The sequence below is a fragment of the Mobula birostris genome, chromosome 4, assembly GCF_030028105.1.
Source record: "Mobula birostris isolate sMobBir1 chromosome 4, sMobBir1.hap1, whole genome shotgun sequence".
Taxonomy (NCBI): Eukaryota; Metazoa; Chordata; class Chondrichthyes; order Myliobatiformes; family Myliobatidae; genus Mobula; species Mobula birostris.
In genome coordinates, this window is record NC_092373.1 from 69,923,566 (window position 1) to 69,940,317 (window position 16,752).

A 16,752-nucleotide genomic window follows, 5' to 3' on the forward strand; every position below is an offset into this window, starting at 1 on the left:
GGAGGCCCATTTGGCTCATCAACTCCATACCTGATCCATGTTAAAGCAACCCAGCTTTATTCTTTTATTTCAGATACATTTATAACTCCTTTCAATTGCTCAATTGAACTAACTCCTATGGCATGTTTCAGACATCACCCATTTGCAAGTGAGCAAAAGGAGCACTGGTAATAGAGTGCCTGGGAGCAAAACTTGCATGGGAAATGAAGTTCCACCGAGTTTGAAAGGTGTGGAAACAGAGTTACTTTGAATTTAAATGGAGTAGAGAAGGCAGTCCCAGTGAGCAAATGTGGGATGGGAACACAGTTCCGTTCAGTTTAAAGGCAGTGTGGGAAAATGAACATCACTGAAAATGGAAATAAAGTAACATTGAATTTAAAATGGCCATGAAAATGTCATAGGCTTTATTTGGGAGTGAGGGAGCAAGGGAAATGCAATCCCCGTGAGTAAAGGAAGTGCAGGAAAACAAGTCCCTTTTCGCAATGCTGGAAAAAGCATTGCTGATGAATAAACAGAGAGCAGAAAAGAAATTTGCTATGATAAAACACAGCCCTTGGTCAGAAAAAGAAGCGCACCAAGCAAAAAGTTGGTGAATTTAAATGAGTTATCGAATCAGATTTGCCATTTTTTTTAATTTATTGAGATTCAGTGCGGAATAGGCTCTTCCAGGTCTTCAAGCAATGCCGTCCAGCATTCCCCCGACATAATCCTAGTTTAATCATGGAGCAACTTACAATGACAAATTAACCTACCAACCGATAGGCCTTTGGACTTTGGTAGGAAGCCAGGGACCCTGGAGTAAAACCCATACAACTCAGACTCAGAATCAGAACCTGGTGTTATATCACCGGCATATGATGTAAAATTTGTTAACTTTACTGCAGCAGTGCAATGAAATACATGACAAAAAAATATAGTGAAAAAACATAATTACAGCATGCATGTATGAGGAGTGATTGATAAGTTCGTGGCCTAAGGTAGAAGGAGTCAATTTTAGAAAACCTAGCACATTTGTTTTTCAACATAGTCCCCTCCTACATTTACACATTTAGTCCAGCAGTTGTGGAGCATATGGATCTTGGACCTCCAGAAAGTGTCCACAGCAGGGGTGATTGATAAGTTTGTGGCCTATGGTAGAAGGAGATGAGTTATACAGCTTTCATTACATGCACATGCAGTTCAACTCTTTGAGTGATAATGCAGAAAGTTTGAAGTTAATAACTCATCTCCTTCTACATTAGGCCACGAACTTATCAATCACCCCTGATGATTTTGACATATCAACAGTTGGTCTTGTCTCGCTGAGAATTCTGGAAACATAGGGTTACCATGAGCTGGCCATCATTGCATGGTGATTTCATAGACTTTTGACAATGTCGGGTCATTCCTTGTTTCCCTTTGTATTTCAGAATTTGTTGCTGGCAATTGGTCCATCAATGCATTGTGGAACACTTCTGTTGGTCACAGTATGAAGACTTTTCTTCTTCAGTTGACAATAGTGGAAGGCGTGACAAGCCATCAGCATTTATGTGTTGTTTGGTACCTTTGAACTCTATGTCATAAGAATGGACTCCTTGGAATACTGCCTAACATTGTAACCAGGTAGTAGCCATCACTGGAATCCGATTCCTGAGGCTGATGATCTGTCATTAGCGTAAATTTTTGTCTGTAGAGGTAGTGGTCAAACTTCAATATTCCCAGTACTATACTAAGGGCCTCACAGTCAATCTATGCATAGTTATATTCTGTGCTCGTCAGTGATCTTGAAGTAAATGCAATCGGAAATTCAGATCCACCTCTCATAATGTGTGACAACATGTCTCCAAAGCCATAAGGGGACGCATTGTATGTCAGTCTGATGGGCAGCGATTGGTCATAATGGGTGAGAAGTTCATCAAATGTTATTAGTCTCTTTGCTTCCTTGAATGATTTTTCACATCTTTCTGAGCATTCCCACTTTGTTCCTGTCTGTAACAGTGCATTCACTGGATGCAGCACTGTCGCAAAGTTTAGGAAAATCCAGTGGTAGAAGTTTCCAAAGCCAAAGTATGATCTGAGTTGTGACACATTTTCCAGTTTGGGTAGCACTGCTTCAATCTTCTGTTGTGTTTGAAGTAAGCTATGCTTGTCAATGATATGTCCACAACATTTCTCTCTCTTTGCATGCAGACCATATTCACTTAGCCTGGTCAGCACTTTACCAAGGTTCGGGAGGTGCTCTTCATCATTTTTGCCAGTCAAGATGATGTCATCAAGGTAACATTGTGCTCCTCAGATATCTTCGAGCACTTGGTCCATTTCTGTTTGCAAAATTGCTGGAGTTTGTCTGACGCTAAAGATTGTACTGGTACAGTCCACTGTGAGTATTGATTGTGAGGAACTTCCTGCTTGACTCCTCAATCTCCATTTGCAGATACGCTTATGACAAGTCAATCTTTGAAAACCCCTCCCCACCTGCCCAAGATGCAAAATTGTCTTCGATTCATGGCAGGGGATAATGCACAGTATGTAACACCAGCTCACTTTGAAATCCCCACATATGCGAATGGCTCCAGCCTTCCCTTTCTTGATCTCTGGAACATTGGGTACAGCCCAATTGATCCATTTAACTTTGGAGAGAATTCCAGATGCCTCCAAGCTCTGTAGTTCAGCATTCACTTTAGGATGTAGTGTATAAGGCACTGGATGGGCTTTGTTGGAATTTTGGTGTTGCTTCTTCATTCAATTCAATTCTGGCCTTCATGCCTTTGAGTTTACCAATCCCCTTCTCAAACACCTTCTCATTAGCATTAAGCAGCTGTGCCAGTCTCTGGTTAGTGCTACCTTTTGGGCTGCCATTGCCTGTTGATGCCACACCAGGTGCTTTGATTGAGTGCCAGTCTAGTTGGATTTTTTCTCAACCATTCACGTCCAAAAAGTGCTGGCCTTCCACTATACAATACTTAACGTTCTAATTACTGTGTTTGGCCTCCATACATTACATTCACCTTCAGCTTGCTATTGGGGGACACTTTTTCACCTGTGTAGGTTTTTAGCATCACTGAGGTCTTCTCTAATGGTACGGTATCTTAGAAAACAGTCTGTTGTAGTCAGCCTCGGGAATTACAGACAAAGCTGACCCTGTATCCAGCTCCATTTTCAGTTGTACACCAGACACACATACTGTGATCTGCTCCTGTAATACTATGCTGTTCTAAGCATGACAGTTTGCCTTTGTCAGACTCTATATGGGAGGCAGGGTTTGAGAGTCGGCACAACATTGTGGGCTGAAGGCCCTGTACTGTGCTGTACTGTTCTATGTTCTATGTTCTATGTTGTCTGAAGCTGTCTTACATTTGATAACTTTATACATTTGCTTAGTTTTGTGCTTGAGACTTTTCACTCAATTGTGCTTTTTGTCTGCATTACATATTCTCTCTATGTGACCTTGTCCGTGACATGTTTTGCAGACTGTTTCCTTCGACCAACAGTCACTTATTTTCCACACCAATAACATCTTTTGCTTTTTGCACCATTCAGGCACATTTTGTGCATTTCACATTCTAACCTCCTTTTCTGTAGTTCTGCTGCATTCTCTAACAATATTGATGGGGTGGTAAATTGGATTACATAGAAACATAGAAACATAGAAAATAGGTGCAGGAGTAGGCCATTCGGCCCTTCAAGCCTGCACCGCCATTTATTATGATCATGGCTGATCATCCAACTCAGAACCCTGCACCAGCCTTCCCTCCATACCCCCTGACCCCCGTAGCCACAAGGGCCATATCTAACTCCCTCTTAAATATAGCCAAAGAACTGGCCTCAACTGTTTCCTGTGGCAGAGAATTCCACAGATTCACCACTCTCTGTGTGAAGAAGTTTTTCCTAATCTCGGTCCTAAAAGGCTTCCCCTTTATCCTCAAACTGTGACCCCTCGTTCTGGACTTCCCCAACATCGGGAACAATCTTCCTGCATCTAGCCTGTCCAATCCCTTTAGGATTTTATACGTTTCAATCAGATCCCCCCTCAATCTTCTAAATTCCAACGAGTACAAGCCCAGTTCATCCAGTCTTTCTTCATATGAAAGTCCTGCCATCCCAGGAATCAATCTGGTGAACCTTCTTTGTACTCCCTCTATGGCAAGGATGTCTTTCCTCAGATTAGGGGACCAAAACTGCACACAATACTCCAGGTGTGGTCTCACCAAGGCATTGTACAACTGCAGTAGTACCTCCCTGCTCCTGTACTCGAATCCTCTCGCTATAAATGCCAGCATACCATTCGCCTTTTTCACCGCCTGCTGTACCTGCATGCCCACTTTCAATGACTGGTGTATAATGACACCCAGATCTCGTTGCACCTCCCCTTTTCCTAATCGGCCACCATTCAGATAATAATCTATTTTCCTATTTTTGCCACCAAAGTGAATAACTTCACATTTATCCACATTAAATTGCATCTGCCATGAATTTGCCCACTCACCCAACCTATCCAAGTCACTCTGCATCCTCTTAGCATCCTCCTCACAGCTAACACTGCCACCCAGCTTCGTGTCATCCGCAAACTTGGAGATGCTGCATTTAATTCCCTCATCCAAGTCATTAATATATATTGTAAACAATTGGGGTCCCAGCACTGAGCCTTGCGGTACCCCACTAGTCACTGCCTGCCATTCTGAAAAGGTCCCGTTTATTCCCACTCTTTGCTTCTTGTCTGCTAACCAATTCTCCACCCACACCAATACCTTACCCCCAATACCGTGTGCTTTAAGTTTGCACACTAATCTCCTGTGTGGGACCTTGTCAAAAGCCTTTTGAAAATCCAAATATACCACATCCACTGGCTCTCCCCTATCCACTCTACTAGTTACATCCTCAAAAAATTCTATGAGATTCGTCAGACATGATTTTCCTTTCACAAATCCATGCTGACTTTGTCCGATGATTTCACCGCTTTCCAAATGTGCTGTTATCACATCTTTGATAACTGACTCCAGCAGTTTCCCCACCACTGACGTTAGGCTAACCGGTCTATATTTCCCCGGTTTCTCTCTCCCTCTTTTTTCAAAAAGTGGGGTTACATTAGCCACCCTCTAATCCTCAGGAACTAGTCCAGAATCTAACGAGTTTTGAAAAATTATCACTAATGCATCCACTATTTCTTGGGCTACTTCCTTAAGCACTCTGGGATGCAGACCATCTGGCCCTGGGGATTTATCTGCCTTCAATCCCTTCAATTTACCTAACACCACTTCCCTACTACCTACTAACATGTATTTCACTCAGTTCCTCCATCTCACTGGACCCTCTGTCCCCTACTATTTCTGGAAGATTATTTATGTCCTCCTTAGTGAAGACAGAAAGTAATTATTCAATTGGTCTGCCATGTCCTTGCTCCCCATAATTAGTAAGTATACAGATGATACTAAGATAGGTGGAGTTGTGGAAAATGAAGTAGGTTTTCAAAGCTTGCAGAGAGATTTAGGCCAGTTAGAAGAGTGGGCTGAAAGATGGCAGATGGAGTTTATTGCTGATAAATGTGAGGTACTACATTTTGGTAGGACTAATCAAAATAGGACATACATGGCAAATGGTAGGGCATTGAAGAATGCAGTAGAACAGAGGGATCTAGGAATAATAGTGCATAGTTCCCTGAAGGTGGAATCTCATGTGGATAGTGTGGTGAAAAAAGCTTTTGGTATGCTGGCCTTTATAAATCAGAGCATTGAGTATAGGAGCTGGAATGTAATGTTGAAATTGTACAAGGCATTGGTGAGGCCAAATTTGGAGTATTGTGTACAGTTTTGGTCACCGAATTATAGGAAAGATTTCAACAAAATAGAGAGAGTACAGAGAAGATTTACTAGAATGTTACCTAGGTTTCATCACCTAAGTTACAGAGAAAGGTTGAACAAGTTGGGTCTTTATTCTTTGGAATGTAGAAAGTTGAGGAGGGACGTGATAGAGGTATTTAAAATTATGAGGAGGATAGATAGAGTTGATGTGGGTAGGCTTTTTCCATTGAGAATAGGGGAGATTCAAACAAGAGGACATGAGTTGAGAGTTAAAGGGCAAAAGTTTAGGGGTAACATGAGGGGGAACTTCTTTACTCAGAGAGCGGTAACTGTGTGGAACGAGCTTCCAGCAGAAGTGGTTGAGACAGGTTCAATGTTGTTGTTTAAAGTTAAATTGGACGGCTAGATGGACAGGAAAGGAATGGAGGGTTATGGGCTGAGTGCAGGTCAGTGGGACTAGGTGAGAGTAAGAGTTCGGCACGGACTAGAAGGGCTGAGATGGCCTATTTCTGTGCTGTAATTGTTATATGGTTATATGGTTAACGTTGAAATAGTCAATGCCTGTTCTAAGGTTATGTCTCTTTCTGCCAGTAGCTTCATTTAAGTGCCTTAACGATGCATACCACAAACTAACATGTCCCTTAATGCATCAGAAAGTCCATCTCTAATGTCACAGCACTAGCAAAATTTGCACAGTTCTGCAATTATTCAGAAAGGCCTTCATCTTTTGTCTGGTCCCTTTTGTAAAATCTAAATCTCTCAGCTATTACCGATGGTTTAAGGCTTAAGTGATTCTGGAAAATTGTAACAATTTCATCAAATGTCTTGCTTGCTGGCTTTTCAGGTGTTACTAAGTTGTGTAAGAGACGGTACGTTCTTGGTCCCATTAAGCTAAGAAGTGTGGGGGCTTTCTTTTGCTCCTCCACATTGTTTGCATTACAATACAGTTCAATCCTCTCTATATAAAGACTCCCAAACTTCACTAATGCTATCAAATTCATCAACTTTCCTGACTGAAGCCATTGTCACATTACTTTCACTTTAAATTCAGCGTGCCTTTCACTGTTAGTCACGGGTCCTTCAAGTTTCTTGTGCTGTTTAACTCTTGCTGGTTTGTCCCGTAATTGTCAATGTAGTTTGTGATACTTTCTGACTTTCAGGCTCGTACTCATCGTTAATTTGTTGTATCTGTACACAACTATACACATATTAAGTAAAAGCAGACATTGCAGTGAGAGAGAGAGAACAATGCACATGCATGGACAACAGGTCAATGAGTAGGGCTAAGGAATAGATTCATACATTACATCACCTGTACTGTAAAGCATTGTGCTAATTGCTACATTACCATACTGCTGCTTAAAGAAATGCAAAAAAAACATGCAAAGAAATGCAGAAAAGTCCCAATGAGTGAAGGTATTTGGTTGAAATAAGATATGAACAATGCTTTTTAAAAAAAAACTTAATTTGAGGTAAGCAAAACAAAAATTTAATCCTGATAGTTGTTTAAGTACATTCTTTAACTGTTAATTGAATTAATCCAAGTAAGTAAAGACATGGCAGGGCTCATTGGAACCAGGCAATGGGCATTCCATACCTTGAGAGAGTGTTGGAGATGCAGGACGTGCCATCAGCTGGAAAAGCTCAAAATCTTGATTTTGGAGCTTGAGAAGCAGCTGGTATTACTGTGGTCCACCTGTGAGACAAAATGATGTGCGAATAGGAAGTAGTTGCTCTGCATTTCAAAAGAATGTAGACAGAGAGGGAGCATGTGACCTGACTATCAAGGAAGATCTGGCAGGTAGTACAGGAGGCCCTTGTGGGCACCTTGCTGTCTAACCAGTATCAAAGAGAAAATGCAGTCAGAGTTGAGTCCATTGCACTACAATTGTTTCAGCAGTGTAGGAGGAAAGGAGAAAGGTTACGGAGGACAATATTTATGGGAGATTCCACTTTAGGAGGAGGAGAACTGGTAGGTAGTTTCTGTGCTTGTGTATGTGACTCTGGAAAATCTACTGCCTATCTACAGTTGAAGATATCACCAGGTACTGCTGTAAACTTTGAAGTAAGTGATGAGCAAAGGGCCATTCTCTAAATTGAAAGCAATGACAAAGGTAGAAAAAAAAGAGATAAGATCTTGCAGACAGATTTTAAAATTTGGCAGAGAAAATAATAAGTAGGATCTCACCATATTACTCCCTCCAAGGATAACATATGGCTTCAGAAATGCTCCAGAAATCCTGGAAGACAGGGATCATTTCTGGGGCAGGAAGGAGCTCTGCGGGCTGACTAAATTGTACTCCAACAGAATTGGCATCTATATTTTGATGGGGAGTTGTGCCAGTATTGTGGAGAGAAGTTTGAACTAATTTGATCGAGGTAGGTAGAGGAAGATGGAATTGAAAAAGGAGAGCAGGCATAAAAAGGATTGGGAAAGATAAGTACACCAGAATATTTTTGTATATGTAGGATTCAGCCAAGATATCATAGGAAATCCATTTCAGGTTTACAGAAAGTGTATTTAAATCTAAGAAACATTTAACAAGGTTGATAACTCAAAAAAACCATCTGAAATTATTATTATGTTCTGGCTAAAAAAAAGAGACCTGCCTAAAAAAAGGGTTGGAATGTTTTTTAAGCATGCAGGACAAAGATTCTAGGGAAAGAGAGGAAATTATAGAAAGGTGTGGTAGCAATGATTAAAACGAATATCACAGTAGCAGAACAGGGAGATGTACTGCAAAGATTTAGGACATAAACTTCTTAGAACAGAGACAAAAAAAAATCGGGATGTGATTATACAACTGGGGCTAATGTATACAGTGCCAAGCAGTGGGAAAGATATTAGAACATAGAACATAGAACATGGAATAGTACAGCACAGTACAGGCCCTTCAGCCCACAATGTTGTGCCGACCCTTAAACCCTGCCTCCCATATAACCTGCCACCTTAAATTCCTCCATATACCTGTCCAGTAGACTCTTAAATTTAACTAGTGTACCTGCCTCCACCACTGACTCAGGCAGTGCATTCCACACACCAACCACTCTCTGAGTAAAAAACCTTCCTCTAATATCCCCCTTGAACTTCCCACCCCTTACCTTAAAGCCATGTCCTCTTGTACTGAGCAGTGGTGCCCTGGGGAAGAAGTGCTGGCTATCCACTCTATCTATTCCTCTTAATATCTTGTATACCTCTATCATGTCTCCTCTCATCCTCCCTCTCTCCAAAGAGTAAAGCCCTAGCTCCCTTAATCTCTGATCATAATGCATACTCTCTAAACCAGGCAGCATCCTGGTAAATCTCCTCTGTGCCCTTTCCAATGCTTCCACATCCTTCCTATAGTGAGGTGACCAGAACTGGACACAGTACTCCAAGTGTGGCCTAACCAGAGTTTTATAGAGCTGCATCACTACCTCGCGACTCTTAAACTCTATCCCTCGACTTATGAAAGCTAACACCCCATAAGCTTTCTTAATTACCCTATCTACCTGTGAGGCAACTTTCAGGGATCTGTGGATATGTACCCCCAGATCCCTCTGCTCCTCCACACTACCAATTATCCTGCCATTTACTTTTTACTCTGCCTTGGAGTTTGTCCTTCCAATGTGTACCACCTCACACTTATCCAGGTTGAACTCCATCTGCCACTTCTCAGCCCACTTCTGCATCCTATCAATGTCTCTCTGCAATCTTCGACAATCCTCTACACTATCTACAACACCACCAACCTTCGTGTCATCGGCAAACTTGCCAACCCACCCTTCTACCCCCACATCCAGGTCGTTAATAAAAATCACGAAAAGTAGAGGTTCCAGAACCGATCCTTGTGGGACACCACTAGTCACAACCCTCCAATCTGAATGTACTCCCTCCACCACCACCCTCTGCTCTCTGCAGGCAAGTCAATTCTGAATCCACCTTGCCAAACTTCCCTGGATCCCATGCCTTCTGATTTTCTGAATAAGCCTATTGTGTGGAACCTTGTCAAATGCCTTACCAAAATCTATGTAGATCATATCCACTGCACTAACCTCATCTATATGCCTGGTCACCTCCTCAAAGAACTCTATCAGACTTGTTAGACATGATCTGCCCTTCACAAAGCCATGCTGATTGTCCCTGATCAGACCATGATTCTCTAAATGCCCATAGATCCTATCTCTAAGAATCTTTTCCAACAGCTTTCCCACCACAGATGTAAGGCTCACTGGTCTATAATTACCTGGACTATCCCTATTACCTTTTTTGAACAAGGGGACAACATTCGCCTCCCTCCAGTCCTCCGGTACCATTCCCGTGGACAACGAGGACATAAGGATCCTAGCCAGAGGCTCAGCAATCTCTTCCCTCGCCTTGTGGAGCAGCCTGGGGAATATTCCGTCAGGCCCCGGGGACTTATCTGTCCTAATGTATTTTAACAACTCCAGCACCTCCTCTCCCTGAATATCAACATGCTCCAGATCATCAACCTCACACATATTGTCCTCATCGTCATCAAGTTCCCATCATCACCGTCATCGTGAGGAACAGTTTTGCAGGGAAATGATGTTGTTGTGCAAAAAGTCATATCGTGCTGGTGGGAGATTTTAACCATCTAAAAAGCGACGAGAAGGCATAGAAGGATGAGAGTTTCTGAAGTACATTTAAAAGAACCTTCTTGATCAGTGTATTTTGGACGTGATCAGGATGGAGGCATTGCAGGCCTTGGTTATAAGAGATGAGCCTGGCCAATTAGTTCTGACAAAAGGTCATCAACCCAATATATTGGTTGTTTCTCTTTGCACAGTTGCTGTGTGGCCTGTTGAGATTTTCCAGTTTTTTTCTTTTGTTGTTTCATATTTCCAGCATCTGCAGTCTCTTTTTAAAATTTCTGAAGAGATTATGGACCAGACCCCATCATGTTCAGTTTCCCATTAAATTCTGTGCCTGCTACAGGATGGCAAAGGCAGAAGTAAAACTACTTAGACATAGATGTCATTCAGAATCACTTTTCAGCTATTTCAACACTATTATTTATTTTTCTTTTTGATGTGCAATATTTCATCATTTCTACATTACATTTAAATTCCAATTATGCAGCTGGCTAACTGTTTAACCTATTCTTTAGTTTCTCAATGGCCCCATTTGATTTCACTGCACCTATAGATCAGTAAAATTTGAAAGTCTAGATGTCCATTACCTCCAAAATCTAAATTAGGTATAAATTGTTGGCCAGAAGAAACTACAGTCTGATCAAGGACAGGGGAAGCAGACGAGCCAGTTGCCTTTGTTTTCCCTCATTTTGTGGACTCTATTCTTGCTCTTGGATAATCTAATCAGAGCAACTGAATGTGGACACAGGGAGCTTCAGGTAATGATCTGCTAAACATGAAACCACTCTCAAACAAGTGGCCACTTGTTATATAAAGGGCTTGGACTCCGGGCTGATTCTTGACTCTGGGATGATCTAATCAGAGCAATAAACCTGAGACCATTCTCAGAAGTATAGCTACTTGTTATGTAAAATGGCAGACCTGCCAAAGAAGCAATCTGTAATCTCGTTAGCCTCTGTCTGTGTTGCCTCATTTAACTGGTCTGGACCAGTCAGAATGCAAAGGCACAAATACACAATGCTAGGTGGGAAGAGCCATGAAACAATGTTGGTTGTAGCCCTGTACAATGACCATTTAAGAAGGTGACCCAGGTAGGAACAGTATATGTCTCAGGAGCTCCAAATATGCAGGAGAAATAACTCTCCAGCAGCTAGAGGTCAACTATCGCAGATAAGGCAGACACGTGGAGATCGAGACTACGAGAAATGCCTGGCCAGCGTGGACTCCTTTCCCAGGTAACACCTCTTCTCTTCATTGACTCCTCCTGGAGGGACAGTGATTCTAGTAGGGTGCACACGGAGACATTTCGTGAACCCACGTGCTTTTAGCTGAAACAATAAAAGTTACTTACGGTAAATACAGATTCTCTGTACTTCTGTACATTATTACAAGGGGTGATTCTTGTAACAGAATTGGTGTCCCTGGGTGGACTTGAGGATAAATCTCTTTGTTCCGTGAGAGGCTCGAGTCAGACCACATGGGTGAGGTACAGAGAGATCTGGGGCTGGGTAGTTAGTGGTCAATGACCCAGGATGAAGAATTCAGGAAATTTTGCAAGACCAAAGGACTTGGATTGTTTTGATTGGAAGGGATACCTTCAGAAATACGTGTTGGGGAAGTGGCCACAACATGAGCAGTTTGTCAGTCACCCTGGTTGTGAAGGGAAGATTGCTGGTGATGCCCTGTGGTAAATCTGTCAAAGGAAGCTGTCAAGCAGGAAGTTTAACCGATCACAAAAACCAGTAGCAGATGGTTGTTTAATTGAGGATTTGATAGAATTATGACAAAATGCTAAGGCAGAACGACATAGATTAGAATTAGAAAACGAACATCGGCAAAAAGCTGACGCCGAGAGGGATAGGTTACAACAGGAAATCATAGAATATCGGCAAAAAGCTGATGCCGAGAGGGATAGGTTACAACAGGAAATCATAGAATATCGGCAAAAAGCTGACGCTGAGGGGGATAGGTTACAACAGGAAATCATAGAATATCGGCAAAAAGCTGACGCCGAGAGGGATAGGTTACAACAGGAAATCATAGAATATTGGCAAAAAGCTGATGCCGAGAGGGATAGGTTACAACAGGAAATCATAGAATATTGGCAAAAAGCTGACGCCGAGCAAGGTAGGTTACAACAGGAAATGCTAGAATATCAGCATAACGCAGAAGCCGAGCGAGATAGGTTAGGAGAACACAGAGGGCTCCAAAAGGAGGTAGAAACCTTTAGAGAAAGGGTTACTAATTTACAGGGTCAGAGAGGTGTGGACTTGATGCATATGAACCAGTTTCAGCTGAAGTGTGAGAAATTACTTAAAGAGTAAAGTAAACTAGACGAAGCAGCCGAACTAGCGAAGGCTGAAGTGGAAGCATTAAGGAAATAGTGCAGTGATGGCTATGATTATGATTCAGAAATCAGCACAGGAAAGGACGAGTAACATTGGCAATCATGCAGAGTGTTCAAAGCAGACACAAAAGCTGCAGGACCAATTTGCTACACAGCGAGGAATAATATGTGCTTTTTGATCTGAAAAAGGGGTGGAAGGTGAATATGGTGACATTGATTGGCATGATTTAGCAGATAAAGCTATTACATATGGTTATGGTAATTATGAAGCACCATTTCCCGGAGTAATTCCGACCGACACCCAACCAGCGGAAGCCGGTGCTACCGTCTGCACGATTGACACCCCCAGTTACTATCAGAGAGTGGGGGGCCGGGGGAGCAGATCAAAATCAGAATATAACACACACATCGTTCGGCGTACAGCAGCTTAGATATATTGTTCGGGATATCGGGGCTCAGAGACGACCCTCAAGAGCTTTTCCAAGCAACTAGTCATCAGAGAATAATACATGGCCTACGACTCTGAGGAAAGGAAACTGATTATGTGTTTACACCCAAATACACACTCAGCTTTTCCAGATATACAATGACATGGTGGGGAAACAAGTGAGGAACTGAAAAACACAATAATGACTGTAATGGGAGTTAACAGAGGGACCCAGTAGACGCGCTAGCCAAATATTAGCAGAGGAGATGTGAACATCCAACTGCATTTGCATCCTGATTATGGACTGTGTTCCAAGAGGTTTATGGGACACCATTTAGGACCAGAGGCATCAAATAGATGATTGAGGACACTGGTATCTCACTGTACCGATGAATCTAAAATGGCACTGGAAATGTTTGATTCTTCTGATCCCACACATACTGAGGCATGGGTACTGAGGAGAATGAGTAGGGAGTGTGGGAAAAGGAGGTACAAAGACCATCTGAACTCTTTAATGGGAAGGTGATGTCTACTAAAAGTCAGGCACCTGCCTGGAGGAATGAGGGAGGGGACCCGCCCTGAGGGCCTCCCTGCCACTCCGTCAAGGGGCAAGGCAGGGCAGAGGAAATGGAACAGGGCCAGGAACAGTGAGAACTGACGGTGGAGTAATTAAATGCTATAACTGTGGTCAGCAGGGGTGCAGTGAGAGAGAGTGTCCAAACCTAAGATGAGAAAGAGCAGAGCAATGTGGTTTGTCCGTGGAGGGGTCAGAAAGAGGAAGCCCATAAAATAACATGGTGGAGACACCACCATCCAGGGAATTATACCCTGAGCTTCAGCGACAGTGTCAGGCCTCAGCAACTTGGGTGTGTGACTCAAGGTGGGATGAAACCAGAAGACCTCTAGCGAGTGGTAGGGTCAGAGGCCCTACCTGTTACCTCTTTATGGGATACTGGAGGATCCCGAACCGCCGTCAACACTACTACTATAAATAACATAAATTGGGAGACACAAGATAAAATTATCCGAAGTGGATTCACAGGACATTCACAAGTGGGACATGTGAGTGTACCATTGGAAGTTAGAATAGGAGGCAAGACTGTGCCTGTCTGTAAATGGAGTAGCAGCAGTTTTTGTGCTGCTCCCAGTTTTGTTCCTTTCCCCAGTTTAAACTTCAAATTTAAAATTTTTATTTGCTGATTCTTGACAGGGAACAACCTGCCTACGTCTGCGAGGAGTGGGAAGAACTTGTCTGAACCTAGCGATAAAGATAATGGGAAAGGAAAGATGCAAAAAGAAAGATCTGATGAAATGCCACCACGGGCTGAAGATATGGTTCGGACACTGAATTCAATTAAAGATCAGAACAGGTCAATTAAGGACCAACCGGAAAAGAATAGTAATGAAATGAAGTAATTTCTGGGAAAACTTAAAGACCTGGAAACTCAAGTCATTACACACGAAGAGGAATTGAAGATAACTAAGCAAAAATTGTTTGAAACTACAACTCGTTTGGAAAGATATCGAAATAAGATTATAGACCTGGAAACTAGTCTCGCCGAAGCAATACATGAATTGTTGGGCTGCAAGAAGGAGCCGAAGATGGAGATTTAACTGCTTACTTTGGTAAGCTTTTTCATACCCTCTTTCCTACCATATTATCACAGCCGCCTACTATAGGAAGAGTGCACAGAGCTTTTACTTCAAAATCTAAAGATCCAAATAAACCAAGGTCTGTCTTGGTTTGTTTTCATCACTTTAAAATTAAAGATCAAATAATGTGACAGGCAAGAAAACAGAGAGTTTTTAGATTTAAGGAATCTGAGCTCCGGTTTTATGAGGATTATCCGAAGGAGGTAATGGGACAAAGATCAAAATTTGCTCTGGTAACGAAACAGGCATATGATAAGAAACTGTTCCCTTCCTTGCGTTACCCAACAAGAATTAAAGTTTTTCCTCCTAATTCTCCTCCTCGTACATTTTTTGAACCTAAAGTTGCACTGGCAGTTGTTCAAACTATACCTGCTGCAGCTGCTGAATGAACTGTCTTGGAAGGCTGCTTGGTTATCTGTATATTATTGGCATTTCGGAAAGAAGATTTATGATGATTACTTGGACACTTCATTGAGAGACGATTAGAACAAGATAAGGGGATTTGTTCATTATTGCGTATCATTGGTTTTTTTGGAAAGAAGATTTATGGTTCAAGTATGACTGTTTAAATGGTTATTCGGACATTCAACTGAGAAAAAGAAGATAAAGGGACTTGTTCCTTTAACCTTGTATCTGGTTTGATTTTTTTTTTGTTTCTTTCTTAATTAACTAATTGATAGTTTTTCCTACTAATGGGGCTATATATATATAAAATTTTCAAAAATACCAACTAGTAATATTGTATAAGTAATTGAACCCTCCCCTAAATACATATTATAATTATGTGGTTTTGTCAGTTTTTTCAGTCTTGGTCTGTCCTGTGTTTTGTGATATCACATCGGAGGAAATATTGTATCATTTCTTAATGCATGCATTACTAAATGACAATAAAAGAGGACTATGTGTCTTCATAATCTAAATCCCTTAAAAAAAGCTTTAAGTTTGGTTATAAGACGCTATAATAAAGCAGAAAAAAGTTGATAGCATATAACCCAACTAAATTTTCAAAAATACTAACTAGTAATATTGTATAAGTAATTGAACCCTCCCCTAAATATATATATTTATATATATAAAACAGACTAAAGTAGAATTATATAAGATTTCAAAACAAATTAAAGATAATATTTATGCAATCTCCCTTAACATTTATTTATTCAAACAAATGGTGGAACTTCAATCACAATATAATCTATTATTGACTCATCCTATTGAAAGCTACTTTTATATGTTTGGAGATAAAAATAACAAACTGCTTGCATCTCAGTTAAAAACGACCAGAGCCAAAAGGCAAAGTTCGAAAATCTGTAAGAAAGATAGTACCCTGGCTTGGGAATATGAAGAAATTAATAAGATTTTTCAAGATTTTTATACTGAACTTTATAAATCTCAATGTCCAGTAGATTCTTCTAAAATGAATGCTTTCTTACAAAAGATTGCCTTTCCTAAAACTTCTGTTGAGGATCAAAAAACTTTGATGCCCAAACTGCTGAAGCCGAAATTCATAAAGCTATTTTTTCAATACAGTCTGGTAAGGCCCCTGGACTTGATGGCTATCCTGTAGAATTTTATAAAAAATTTGGAAAATTGCTTTGTCCATATATGTTGGAATGTTTAAGGATTCTTTTGTGAAAGGTGATTTACCTTCTACTTTTTATGAGTTTTCTATTTCTTTAATTCTTAAAAGGATAAAGATCCTACTGAATGTGTCTCATATAGACCTATTTCATTATTGAATGTCGATGCTAAGATTCTGTCAAAGATAATAGCCAATTTGTTGGAGAATATTTTGGGTAAAATTATTTTTAAAGTTCAAACAGGCTTTATAAAGGCTCGTTATTCTTTTTCAAATGTTCGGAGATTATTTAACATTATATATTCGTCCTCTTTTAAAACTCCACAATGCGTTGTCTCTTTGGATGCTGAAAAAGCATTCAATCAAGTCGAATGGA